Source organism: Lepidothrix coronata, unplaced genomic scaffold, assembly GCF_001604755.1.
Source record: "Lepidothrix coronata isolate B3197 unplaced genomic scaffold, Lepidothrix_coronata-1.0 Scaffold80, whole genome shotgun sequence".
NCBI lineage: Eukaryota > Metazoa > Chordata > Aves > Passeriformes > Pipridae > Lepidothrix > Lepidothrix coronata.
Genome location: NW_016690260.1, coordinates 1,189,226 through 1,204,386, shown reverse-complemented (window position 1 = coordinate 1,204,386; position 15,161 = coordinate 1,189,226). Strand labels below are relative to the sequence as shown.

At 37.6% G+C, this 15,161-nt stretch overlaps 1 protein-coding gene across 13 annotated transcripts in view; it reads right to left on the bottom strand.

The window, feature by feature from the left end:
- Window positions 1-15,161, bottom strand: part of PARD3 (par-3 family cell polarity regulator) — a 450,340-nt gene that overhangs the window by 299,921 nt on the left and 135,258 nt on the right. The window lies entirely within an intron of this gene.

The window sequence follows — 15,161 nt, the reverse complement described above, 5'->3', positions numbered from 1 at the left end:
GAAAGAATGGCACCAAGTCAGGAAAGGAAGGGTTGCACCTTCCCCAGCAAACCACTTCATCCCATCCAGTAATGTAGAAAACTATCTGAGTGTGGATCGATGCCTGTTCACTGCAATTTTTCATCTGTGTTTTGATACCTCTATGTGCATCATAACTACGGAGTCAAATTATGAGCAAAACCACAGTTTTATAGAATAAAAACATACAAGAAGAAATTATATTAATAAAAATTGAAAGCTACACACAAAATACAAAGCCAAGGGAGTGTTATAATCACTACCAGTTATAATCTATTAATTTTCCACCTATTGATCTATTACCTATTAATATGATTTAAGTTGTAGGGTTCTCTTGCAAAATTTCTTCTGTTAAATTTACAGAGATACTCTGTGTTTGTTTGCAATCAGCTTCTCCAAGACAAGTTTGAAATCTCAAGTCCAATTTGAAACTTAGCCAAGTCACTAATTTAATAAAGGTTTACTAAATCTGTGTTCACCACTGCAAGAAAAATAGGCAGAATGTCATGATGATTTTTGGTAAATCTGAGATGTTTTTCCCACTGCAAATGAATGCTTTTATTTGAAACAAATAACTTATCCCAATTTATCTTTGGTGACCTACTGAACGAGATAATGCCAGCTCTCATACACATTTCACTGTAGAACTTAATTTTCAAGATGGAGAAAAAAGTTTTATGGATGACAGCATTCTGTAGCCTGCAAATTAATCTATAATATAATATTTGAAAGACATTTCCAAGAAAGCATTATATTCTTTTGTCCAATTGGTAGGGTAAATGGAGCAAATCAACTTAAACCTCTGCTAGCCCCTACAAATTGTTTATTCTGTTAGAACAACAGCTAAAACCTTGTGTAACATAAAGGAATCAGAGGTCATTTTCTCTCTCTCTTTTTTTTTAAGTGATTTCAACATCATCTTTATCCCAAAGATTTTAATATTATTCCCTTTACTCAAAGCTAGCTTACATAAACATCAGTAAAAAAATTTAAACCCACAACTGTAAGTCCCAGTGGAAACCATTTGGCAATTCAGCTTTTGAAAGTACTTTCAGACATTAACTCATTTTAATGAGTCATTTTGAAACTACAGAGAGTAACTTCTGCTGGTAATTCCATATCTAATGCATATTTAGGCTCTGGCAAGCATAAAACAGAAAGGGGAAATTGGTACAGGATAAAAAGTCCATGCTCTCTCCAGTGCTAGTTGAAAAGTAGGGAACAGCAGGAAAACCAGGCTGCATCTGCAGACAGCTGGAACATGTTTTTAACATAAAAGTCATTATTTTATCCTTGAGAAATCTACAGACAAAAGAGACTTGACAACACCAAAATGTCAGTAGCTCAAGAGTATTGGAAAATTAATTTTCTAACACATTGTGAAATATCTATGCTTGCAAAAATATGCTTCTCAAATTTACTCATAACTCTCTTATTGTTTTACAGCAAGCTAATTACCAATCTCCAGCAACTGAAAATAAATTAATCCACAAGTGAAGATCTGTAAAGTATTACAGCAAAAGACAAACAAAGCATTTAAGAATCTTAGGCATGAAACATCAAATCTCTTTCTCCTTTGCATGTCATGTATCAAGATAAATCCCTAAATTACATTTCGTTCCTTTGAGGCTGATTGGAAAATATTGTTCAATGCACGCAGCTGCAAATATTCTATAGATATTATATATATGTAAAAAGGTATTTCCATAGAAATCTCTATATGTGTTATGTCTTACTGTAAGTTGCCTCCAGCTTTTTGCCTATTCCAGACAGTCTACAACCTATAGCTTCAGAACATCTAAAAATGAATGTCTCTTATTTCAAGCTTAGCTTTTGATCTTATGTTTTTTTGCAGGTATTCACTGTTTTGACAGCATCAAACCTTCAAAGGGCTTCAGTTCCCTTAAAAAGCATACCAAGTTGTAACATTTTTTCATATAACATGTGAAGAAACATAAACCATGTTAGTCTTCTCCAAATCTAATTAGCATTAGGAACACAGGTTAGGAAGTTCGTTGTAAAACAGCACTACAATGGTACGCTCATTACTCATAATAAGCTAGAAAGTCTTTGGGACTGGAAGACTTAATGCAAATCAACACTGTTGAATCTTGATTTTCAGAGCTTGGTATGACACTCTGCAGATGATGAGCTCACAGGAGACAAGGTCAGCCGAAAAATCTTACACTGTATTATGATACCAAGCATTTGTCTCTGATTTCTCCAACACCTTTATTTTAATCAAGGGAGATTCTTTGAGGAGGGGAATTATACACTTCTTCACCTTTGGAGGCCCAGGAATCACACCTCAACTACCATCTTTGTAGGAACAAGAAACAAAACAAAAAACATCCGAAGAGACACCTTACGGCAACTTGGAAGGAACCACAGGAGTAGGTCACTGGAGCTATGAAGAACCCTCTAGTGCAGGAATCTGGTGCAGTGATAAACACTGCTCTATGCCAAGGAAACAAAAGGCCTCTCGGTGACTCCTGTTTAACCACCAAGATGTTTTTAATTTGGCAAAGAATGGAGAAACTCATCACACCATCCAATTGTATGCAGAAGGACTGAACAAACCATAATAAGGCATGAATAAAGAAAATAGCTTAGATGTTCAATATTAGAACAGTATTAGCTCTTTAAAAGATTTCCACCAAAAAACAGTGAATATTGGAGCCATTTGGGTTTTTGATTGGTTTAACTCTTTCTTGTTTTTAAAGACAACCCCACAGCCAAAGACCAAATATCATATCAACTGTAATAAATAATAACAGTAGTTATTTTAAGTTTTATCCACTCCCCATTCCATGGGACCTGAACTTGAATGCATCAAAGAATGTGCATATATGGCTTAATAGGTTACAGCAGTTTTAATTACCTAAGTTAACAGGACTATTTACATTTTTCAATCACTGAAGCAAAAATCTGGAAATAGAAAATAAAATTACTTTGTCTTCACAAATTTAATAAATTATACACTTAATTTAGACTGGTATGCTTACATTTCTTATTACAATATGGCAAAAGCAATGGAAAGGAGGTTTTAATACAGATCCACATCATTCATCAAGGTAAGCTAGCACAGGAAGTATCACTTTGATTAATATAAGAATTTAGTCCCCAGTGCATGCATATATTACTTTTTCAAGAAAAAATAAGTTTCAAATATTCATTAACACATTCAGACATAAAGACAAGGGCTCTGTTAAGGTCACAACTTATAGAAAGGTTCATTCAATTTCAGCAATTAAGAGTATTAAGGAATTAATAGTAAGTTTTTGAATGGTTAACATGCATAAACTAAAATACTTTTCGAACTCCAGAGCAAGAAATACAAGTAATCTTGTATGAATTATCAACAAAAGATATGCTTATTTTAAAAAGCAACAACATTCACTGTTCGACCAACAGTTTTTCTTTTTTTAGAAATACAAAGAACTGCAGTAAAACTCAACAATTATCTCAACTGTAAAAAGCATACCTGTGATCTTTAGTTTTTTTCAAGACTCACGGGGGTTTTCTTATTGCTACACTTATACACTGAAGACAAACAAATTATAGGAGCATGGTTTAAAAACCTGATAACTTGATGCTCTTCTCTTTTGGCTGATAAAGACTTTCCATAGCAAACAGAAAAAGAAGGAAGAGCAACAAAATTTAATTCTTTTTGCTAAATAAATTAGGTTCATCAAGCAAATGGCTTACTAAGAAATTATTCTACAACCTGAGATATCAAAACAAGGTTTTACTGAGGTGTGTTTGGCTCTGGGATAGGAGGAAGGCATTCCAGCCTATCACTGCATTCAGCTCTTTATAACACCCTGTTGCACTGAATTAATTGCTCTCCAACCTTTAGTTCTTTTTCAGAAAGAGATACCAGGATGAGATTCTCTATTCCTCTGTCTGGGACTCAACATATCATACTAACCAGGTTATATTTACTTAAATAAATAGAAAGCAAGAAGATTGATTTATTTTAATATTGACACAGCAGCAGCAGTCTGCATTCCAACATTAATTATTACAATTTCCGCCTATTCTAAAGTAATTAAAAATTAGTAAACACATATGCAGTCTTAATTAATATACTAGATTAAGTACTTGAATGTTAATTTACTGGATTAAAAAACTATTTGCACCAGCAACGGCTGTTTACATTAAGCACTAAGATCATCTAAAACAATTCATCACTATCAAATGACCCGATCAAGTCCTCTCTCCCCAGCACAAAACCACAAAACCAGAAATCCTCCACTTCACAGAAATGCATAAACCTAGAAATTTTGCTGTATTTTTCCACCACTGTGATAAGTAAGATTGCCAAAAAGATCACTTAAATTTTGCATATTCCTAAGTATTTGTCCAAATTCTGCTAATTCTTTTGTGAAATTTATTGATGAATCTGATACTGGCTCGTGTGTAGGAACCAGTAATGATTACAGACTTATTCTAACATCAGTTAGGATTACAGTTCCATTCTGCTAGAAAGACAGCAAGTGGTCCTCTGGTTTTCACATCCTCTGAGTTTCACAGAGGCTCTGCACTTCTTATCCACTCTTTTTAACACTGAGTGAAAGTGAAATCACTTATCTTTTTTGATGGTTAGGAGCCATTTTAAATATCTGGTTTATTCTCACCAGAAGGACACTTATCAGATAACTTCATACAAGGACATTCCCAATTTTTTTCTGCTTTCAGTGGCCAATTGTTCAGTAGTTGATCTGTCAAGCAACCAGAAGTGTCTGGAGTCCCCTGGTTGAACCATGCATTTCCCTCCTGGTCTGTACAACTTCCAGATGTGGTCTTCCCTTTCACAGCTGCTATGGTCTTGTGGCATTTATGTTGCACAACTTCTCCTGCAGGATGGACATCTGTGGACAAAATTGCCTTTGACACAAGTTGTCATTTTTCTGGTTCTAGAAGAACAGAGAGCATAGCCCTTCTGGGGCAGTTCCAAGAGATGGAGCAGCTCAACTACACACCTCTGGTGAGGCACCCACGCTGGCAAGGATTCTGGTTCTCAGTTTATGCTTAATAACTGAATTAGCCTTTTCACAGGAGACTTATGGTCCTTGAATATAGAGGTGCTGGTGGTCCAAATGGGATTCTAAATCTAAATTAGCCTTCTCAAAATATCTTCACCTAAAGTAGCTACTTCAAGCATTTCCTTTAAACCCTGATGCCAGAGGGTTAAGTCCAGCCCTGTCCTGCAGTCCCAATGTGTAGGTTTCTATCTGCACTCACTTTCTGACAGCCACCTGGTCTGCTGATATGGGAGATCTCAATCACTCCCACTTTCAGGCATATGCAACAAGCCAAGGGCACAGAAGAAAACTTAAACACAAACATCACTGGTATCCTTTCCTCAGTAAAAAAAAGGATTCCAGTCTTAGGCAAGCCTGTACAGTAAACTAGCAAGGCAACCACACAACTGACTACACACATCCTCTGCAACCTCCCTCTTTGAGATTGGCAAAAATCACTTATACCCAAAGCAGTCTGTGTATTACTCAGTCCGTGTTACAATGCAGAACTAAAGAGTACTTGTTTAATAAGGCCCAGCAGTAAATCAAATCTCAGCTAATGGCACCTCAGACTCCAAAACATCCCAAAATACAAGTTGCTTGTGAATGAACAGATGAGTGTAAAAGGAAAAAAACATAAATTCAGGAAAATAACTAGCAAGGGAGTAGCCAATTATTATTTAGATATGAAAGAAACTAAATACAAAATCAATTCATAGGCTTTCTGATGACTGAACTGACTTTAATAGCCCCATGGCAGACTCAAATTCTTATTATTCCTTGAGCTTCACTTTTCTACATGGCTCATTAAAAACCCATTTAAATATAACTACTGTTTCAATGAACTGGTAAGAGAAAATACAGAAAAAAAATAGTTATTTTCACAAATACCCACAGACATTTTAAAAAATCCATTAACAAAAATAGCAGCATCTAAGAGTCATTCTGTGCTGTATGTGCAACCTGAGTGTCCCCTCAACAGATCTAGATATCACCTAACATTTTATAAGGAGAAAAAGGGCAAGCACAGTTTCAGTTTAAGACAAGTTGTAATAGAAACAACAAACCTCTATAATTTCAAGAAAATCACTACCTGTCCTAATTAATCACTTCGGTCATGAAACTAGAACTAGCTTTTCATAAAACTTTTCAAAATCATATAGGTAGAAGGAAGTCAAACAAAGAACTTTCTGTAATAACTTTACTGCATTATTGCTTTTGGAAAAATAAGAAGAACATTTTAAGTTTCACATTCTACAGTCTGTATTAGAGTTAACACTTTGTATTAGATTTTCAGTGGATTACACAGAAGTGTAAGCTCACATAGAATCATAGAAGAATCTGAATTGGAAGGGACCTCTGGAGATCAACTAGTCTAAGCCCTTGTTCAAAGCAGGGTCAGTGAGAGGACATTGTTCAGAGCCACATCCAGTTGAATAACCCCAAGTATGGACCTGCAACCTCTCTAGGCACTCTCCCAGTGTTTGGCCCCGCTTGGTTTTAAGAAATTTTTTTCCCTATATCAAGTTGAAACTACCCTTGTTGCAACTTGTGTCCGTTGTCCCTCGCACTACTCCTGTGCATCTCTGAGAAAAGTCCAGTTCCATCTTTGCCATCCCTGATAGAGAACAGTTATATCAAGAATGTCGTGCCTTAGGGAGCAGTTTGGCCATACAGCACCCTAAGGTCCCCCCTTTCCCTGTGCTGGTTTCCAGCCCGCTAACTCACCATGATGGCCTCTGGCTGGGCTATCACAGTAATGTCTTGGTTGTCTTGAGGAGGCCAAAATACTCCAGAAGTAGAAAGAAATAATCATAGAATCATAGAATGATTTAGGTTGGAAGGGACCTTAAAGATCATTTAGTTCCAACTCCCCTGCCATGGAAAGGAACACCTCTCACTAGACTAGGCAGCTTAGAGCCCCATCCAACCTGGTCTTGAACACCTCCAGGGATGGGGCATCCACAACTTCTCTGCGCAATCTGTTCCAGTGCCTCACTGTCCTCACAGTAAAGAATTTTTTCCTAATATCTAATCTAAACCTAATCTCCTTCAGTTTGAACCCATTATCCCTTGTCTTGTCACTATATGCTCTTGTAAATAGTCCCTCTCCAGCTTGCTCGTAGGATCCCTTAGGTACTGGAAAGCCACAATTAAGTCACCCCAAAGCCACCTCTTTTCCAGGCTGAACCAATTCTCTCAGCCTTTCCTCATGGGAGAGGTGCCCCATCCCTGCAATCATCTTTGTGGCCTCCTCTGGACTCGCTCTAACAGGTCAATGTCCTTCCTGTGCTGGGGACCCCAGAGCTGGATGCAGCACTCCAGGTGGGATCTCAATCCCCTCTCTTGCCCTGCTGGCCACGCTGCTTTTGGTGCAGCCCAGCATACACTTCACTTTCAGGGCTGCAAGCACACACTGCCGGGTCATGTCCAGCCTAATCACCTCTCTGAACCTGCTGCTACAGACTTGTTCATATAGCCCAGGATGGAGCTGGTCATCTTTATTCCAAGGGCACACTGCTGACTCACGTTCATGGGGTTCTCCACGAGGTCTGCTCCTACCCAGGAAGTGGCCTCCCAGCTAATACTGCTGAGTGAAGTTATTCCAACCCACATGCAGGACTCCGTATTTGCTTTTGCTGAACATAATCCACCCCCTCAAAACCCCACAGTATAAAATAACCACTGCTGGAAAATACATCATAGGTCTCGATGAAAGCAATTCTCAAATCTGCTGACTAAGTAAGTGCACCTCACTTTCAAAGCTCAACATAACATACCAAGTTAAATCACATTTGCAAGATCAGAACTCATCTATTGATTCAAAGGATACTTTAATTTTACAGGTAGTTTTAAAAACTTATGCTTTCATGATTCTTTAAATCTAAGAAAATATTCTGAAGTAAATATGCAAGCTTTTTATTAAAACATTGCTTTTGATTATTCATTTCCCACAGCACTTTGATCTGAAAAATTCTAGAATCAATGTTAAATTGCAATCTAATCTTCTCCCAGTAGGAATTAAATGCAGTTTTAGGTGGTATCCTGTAAGTTACCATACTATTAAAAATATTTAAATTATATTTAAAATGTTAAAATATTTAAAATGTTAGCTTAATATTACATTTTTTAAATGAATTTTTGTCCCTTCTCCACACTATTGCTGAGAAACACTAAAAGCAAGCATGACTCTGGCACCCTGGAAAGTAATTTGTGTATATTCTGTCAGAATTGCTCTCGACGTGACCTCCATGGTGTAAGTCAAGCTGAGGCTTAGACCAAGAAATAAGACAATAGCTGAACAGTGTTAAAAGTATTACAAGAACTCTTAGCAGTAGCTGCAACTGAGCTGCCTGACAAGTCAGCTGGATTTGTTTTTTCATGACCTCACACCTTGAACACACCAGACACACCACTGCTGTATATAATGCACCGAGTGGGAGTTGAACCACCAGCCCATGTGTGCAGACGGACAGACACAAGTACCTATAGAGCACACACAAACAGATTATTCTGAGAAATCCTTCTGACATGCTCACCTGGCTAAACCTAATGCATGGACACAGCAAGTCCAACACCAGAGCTGGATCTTGGCCTTCATGACCAGCTAAATTCCATGGCCATCTCCATTTGTCGGCTCCTACGGACAGACAACCCAGAAATGGAGCAGCACTCTCATGTTTCATGGTACTGACAGAGAGGGGCAGAAGGACATCAATGCCAGTAGGTGAATTTCTGTTCAGTAGGGTATATTCACCTGGGCCAGGAACAGGCAGAAGCTGCAGTTTGTTGTGTTAACTTGTGCTTCTCAATGCTGCATTTCTGCTGTTAACTGTAACCATGCAAAGGAACACTCCATAAGCAGTTGGAATTAGCTACGGATCCCAGCCTTCTCAGTGAATGCATTAATCAGCACTGGCACCCACAGCTGTTAAGCTAAACTCTGGTGAAAAGAGTGGGCAGTGCCATTGCTGCACCCTGATCTCTCGGAGGATGGAATCAGCCATGCAAAATCTGAAAAGCAGAAATGCTGCAGACACATCTCACTGCCAAACTGGTTTGTTTAAGATTATGGGTTAAGAGATTTCAGAGCCTGCAACTAAACACAGAACTGCAGTTAAAATAAGAGTGCAAGATGAGAACATCACCCTAATTTTTTTTTAAACAATCTTGTTTCTCTTTTATGCTTTTCAGCAAAAACAAAGATATTACACTTAGAGAGAAATTTGCTTCCCATAGTTGCTACAATCTCTCCATACAATAGGTACCTAAATGCTTAATTCCATGCTTGTTTGGGTTGTGAGAACAGCTGGGGAAAATATTTCTGTCCTAAAGTAGAAAGCTTTTCAATCATAGCGGTTTTATCATGGGATTTTTTGTAATGGGTTGTTTCTTCACCAACTCCTCCTTTGAAAGCATATATAATGCTCTTCTGCATATGCTGCCCTATTATGTTCCTAAATCCTCTTGTTCAAGGCTAAGCTCATACTCTGTAAAATTTTCACAATATATGATTTACCATGGTATCTCCTTGGTTCATTTTGAAAAGAAATAGTAAAAAATTATATCTATCCTGGCATTAAAGAGGTGCGTGAAGAAAACGTGGTGTCAGAACAGAGAGTGCTGTGCTTGGAAAGTAGCTGGGACAATCTGAGCGTGTGAATAAGCCAATTTCCTCTCCTCTATTTTTGATTCCTCAGCACAAATGAGTATATGAGAACCACACAGAGGACAATGATGTTAATATTACTTTGGAAGCAATTTAACACTTTTAGAGTGCACTATAAAAGTCTGCTTCCTTTTCTAACAGGACAAGGCTCAAAGGATCCCCTGACTGTTCTTCATGCAGCTGAGCCTGTGGGTATGGGATGACTGCAGGTCTGCAGATTTCCAAGTCAAAAGCACAGACCATACAGGAGTTCAGTATTTTATTTCTGCCACAGAGGTCAGCAGTTAAGCAGTGACGCTATGCAGTAACTAATCCAGACACTGGGTTATTAGAGGGGCTGGTGTCACACAGCAAGATATATTGCTGAAATAAAAACGTATTAAATCTTAACAGTTGTCTCATCTGTCATTGGGAGCTGCAGCCCTTGAGTACTAAGAAAGAATTGGTTTCAGAAACCTCCAAAAAGACCAGGCTTTCCATTCCTCTGCTATAGGATTAAAACAGCAACATTTAAATTCTAAGGTTTTAATTTTAGCTGAGGTACAAAAATGTAACTAGTTAGTTAAAGCACAGGCCAATCTTTGCAAGCTTATTAAACTTCAAGAAAATAGATTTTGTAAAATACAGCTCTTCATTTTATATAGTGTGTGCTGTTCATTGTAATTTGCATGCAAAAGCCAGGAGAATGTGATTAAAAATACCCATCTAGAGACACAGATGAAAAACTTCAAACATTTTCTGATTCCCTTCTGTTCCACTCATTATTTCAATACCTCACTACAACAAAGGAATAGATAACACTTGTCCTTGACACTAGCCTAAATTATCTTCAGTGTGCAATACAATACCTATTAAATTAGGCTTATTTTAAATCAATGTCAAGGTCTGTTCAAAAGGTAAAACTCTGTGTTTGCCTTTCGTATAACACTTCTCCCTCCCCCCATAAACTTTTCAGGGTCTTAAAAACAATGAGATAGGGCCTTTTTTTTAACTAACTTCATTATCTAAATTTAAAAAAAAATCAGAGAGAATCAATTACCTCTGTCAGTTAAGACAACAATAACAATATTCTTCATTTTGCGTATAAAAATAATCAGCACAAGAAAATAATTTATGTCTCTCCATCTTTAAATAAGGTTCTAAAAAAAATCTTAAATGCAAATGACTGCTTGTTCCCTCATGAATAACATTTTGTATTATTTTAACATGTAATAATAGTGAAAACAGTGCACCTTAAATACACTAGGACTGAGCTTAGAAAATTAAGAATAAAAGGTAGCAGTCTAACAGTGCAAGGCTGATGGCAAATGATACATACCAGGAGATCCATGGAGGTTGTCCCATCCTGTGGCCACCCCCAGTCACAGGGGACTTGACTCATCAGAATTATTATGTGAACCTATGCCAGATAAGGAGCTCTGGTCTTGAACAAAGCACACCCACTAGATAATTTAACAGTTTAGAAAAGGAGATGATCTTCCTGAACACCTTTAGGTTTTCTACAACCAAGAAGATTATAGTGATAGCTGTATGAAGCCTGGTACATCTGCATCCAGATGGATATCCATCTACCTCACACTGCAACCTACTAGGAGGAGACAGCTCCTCTGTTTATTTCTCACAAAACACCCAGTTTAAAAACTGACTACTAAGAGAGTCCCAGGAACTTTCACTAAAAAACTGGGCTCTCACTGCCAAAACCATTTTCAAAACAATCTGGAGCCACCATTGCAATAATAATTTGACAGATAAGGTTGCAGAAAGGCACCTCATGTATTTTCTCCCCAGAAAATCACTAGAAATCAGATGCCAAGATACTTTTTGAAACTTTGCTTTTGAAAGCTGCCTGGTGACTTCTCAAATCTGCCCCCTAAGTCCTTATGAAAACAAACACAAACAAGAAAAAAAAAGCAGGAAGAAATTAAGAGTAAGGAGGGAGGACCACAGAAAGAAACTAGCAGGTTAATATCACATCCATCTTAAAAACATATTCACTGGAAGTCAAGTGCATTTGTTTCTGCAAAATGCAGGTATGACTAGCAAAGCAGATCTCTCATATTACTCTAAGAATAGTTTGCATGAGTCTGTGGTTCTTTACTACTTGTTGCAGAAGCCTTCACCATCTCTTTACATAGGGATGCAGAGCTAGAGCATCACATTCAAAGACACGGGAACATATAAATAGGGACTTTTGACAGAATTATACTCCTAAATCATTTAGTACGAAAGCTTCAAAGACTCCAGACTTATATTCAGAACTAACTTTGGACATTAATTCCCTAAATCTCTGTGGAAACTGGGACCAGTGCACCTACATCACCTGGATGAATCCAGAAAACATTTTAAAACAAAGGAAATATTCAAAGGAGAAATTACAGTTGTATGTATAATCATTTTAAGCTACCAAACTTGGGAATAGACTATCATTCTTACATTTTAGCTTGATTCATCCCATATCTATAAATGCATTTTTCAACACATAATATAAACGTCATCCAGCCTAGGAAAGGAGATACAAGCATTGCCAAAACCCATCAGCTTCAACTTGTGGAAGAGGACTGCACTGAAAGCCTCAAAACACATCTCTTCCATCCTGTAGACCCCCTAATTCTTCCCCAGGCTGATCTAACCTATTTCTCCTCTTTTTTCTCCTAGAAAAACTAAGGCTATAAGTAGCTGACAGTCCATAACAGGGCAGCAAGCCTGTCCCTGGTTGAAGTGTCTTTATTATATTTCATAGCGAATTCAAATATTGCTGTAAGGTTATTAAAATCATTCATGATTTTATCTGTGCCAAATGGATCATTACACTGTCAACACTTATCTTTATTATGCAAAAATATGCACAACTTAACATCTTTTGTTGAGCTGGCAAAACAGTATATTCAGTAGTAACTCTGTTTTTCATTAAATTTTGCACAAGGTTAAAGTGTGTGTGGAATCTGATTATCAAAGTTCTCCACTTCGTTTGTGTGAAACATCACACAAAACAAGCTGTTTGACTTGTGTAGCAAAAGATTATTTATTTTAAACCTACAGGCAAATAAATTCTTCTGATTAATTTTTAGCTTCCTTTAAATTTTACTATTATAAGTTAAGGGTTGCTATTTTTAAGGGGAAGATTAAGATCTTTTTCTCTTTTCTCTCCTTTTAAGTGTTCTTCTACATGCACCTCAAAATTCTGCTTGATGGGAAATCTCCACAGTCTCCAAGGCTACCTCTAATCTTACTTCCTACCTTCCATTTCTTTCTAAATGTCTTTCAGTAGAAACGGAAGTGAATTCAGTCTGGTTACCTCTACAGAAAGAATCATTTCTTGGGAAGCTCCAGCCATTTTGAAATAGCTTTTCTGACTGTCTCATTAAATCTTCATTTAATTCTTCTTTCTTTGTATTTCATCTGCAAGATTTAATCTTTGCAATTGTATGAATTTTTGGAAAACCTTTTTGGGGTGCATTCTGTATTTTGGTACCACACAAAGCAGATACATTGCATAAGGTTAAGACAGGTAGCTGGGTAAATTATGCTGTCAAAAGTGATTAACATTTAAAAGGACTAAACAGAGGAAGCAGATAATACCTCCCAGATCTGCTTTTAATTAAAACATCCTAGCAATTAATATTAAAAGGCAAAGACTGAAAATGAGAGACAGCATAGCTTCTAAAGAGAATAGTTTTTATGTTTTTCATTAGGGGTCACCTTTTCTCATGTGTAAGACCACTTTTAAATTACCTGCCTCACTGGAGACCGTTCACTTATTAAAAGAACTCTGCCCAGACTAAAACAAAAAAATGCGCATTTAATCAGAAACAGTTATGCATTCATTACTTTTTCAAATGTCCTTGCTTTAAGATAATATTGCCCCTCACAGAAAGCAAACCTTATTTCAGCCTCTGTGCCTAATTGTTGTATCCCAAATGATTTCTCTACTTTCCGAAGTAATTACCAAACATTATATCATCCATGCTAAAACAGTAAAAGGGTATCAACATTGAACCCCACAGGTAGGTAAAATGAGCAGCACATACCAGGAAAGTCTAATGTGTGTAGCCTTTGCACATAAATCAAACCACGTTACACATTCTGACAGCTCCATCTAGCCACAGCTACACAAAAGTAACCTTATCCCTGGCAGAATGAATTAATTTACATTCAGCACATACCAACAACTGCAAAAAAAACTTGTGGTCAAAAGTGTCCTTTTCAGAATGATGATGCTATTGTTTAATAATTAGATTAACAGTTTCATAATTGTATCTGTTCTTCAGGTTACTTGGGTTTCACAGAAACACAGAATGAGAAAAGTCATGTTTTTAAAGGCCCCAGAATTAAAGCATCTGGATAACGTCAGGAGCAGATGCTGAGATCAGAACTTGGCAGGAATTCCTGAGATGGGAACCTCAAACGTCTTGGGGAGAACACAGAGCAAAGTGGGATATAGCACAAAAATGCAAAGCATACAGTGACAGAGTGTGAGAGGCAACGTGCAGGCCGTGCACGCCTGATGGAGCAGATGAGCAAGAAAAATAGCAGAATAATCAGCTGCCAGAAGTAGGGGAAGAGAAGGGAAGCCTCCTTGTCATGATGCTCCAGCACCACCAGAGTACAAATCTGCAGCTCATGGACCATCCTCTTCCTCCCCTAGGCAGCGTAAGCGGGCAGTGGGGTGACTCCCACTGGTGACTCACTGCTGGTGACTCCCCCAGCTATGCTCCAGTGAGTGAGGAGGGTAGAGAGGTAGAGAGCTAAAAATAGGTACTTTTTCTCCTTTTTCTTCCTCTTCTGTTCATCACTGAGAGCTCCAATAATCTGAGATTCATCTGTATATACTGGGGCACTGCATGCACTAGTAAAAGAACATATATCTTTGGAAAACTAACTAGCTAACTAACTTAGATATCCTGCTCTATGTGTGCATGTGACTATATACAACCTCAAAATATTAAAATAATTTGAGGACATGACCTGTCATTTTCTTACATGTTTTTTTTATTTTCCACAATGCCAGTCACTGTTGACGTGATTGACATAAAGATCAGGCAGGGTCCTTAGAAGTGACCCAAGTTTCAGACACACAGAATGGCTGCAACATCTTCCTCAGAAACCACTACAGGCTACCAAAATCCCCTTTCATTAGACCTAACTTTAGGCACACATATTAGAAAGCACTGACCTGATACTGTACGATGTGAACAGAGGACTAAGCAATGCACCTCCTTACCATATTATGAAATTCCTTATGAGAAGTGGCAAATGGCTGAAAAGGAAGTTTTTTTGTATTTTGAGCTGTAGCTAACACAATTTACAGATCACTGATAAAGCATTTTGTCCTTAAGCTGAAATTAAAATTTCAAATTATGTTAGTTTACCAAGAGTATTTGAGCTGTGCTAAGTCCCTTAAAACTCCAAGTGACAAATCCTCGAGTTTCAAATATGTAATAGTTCCA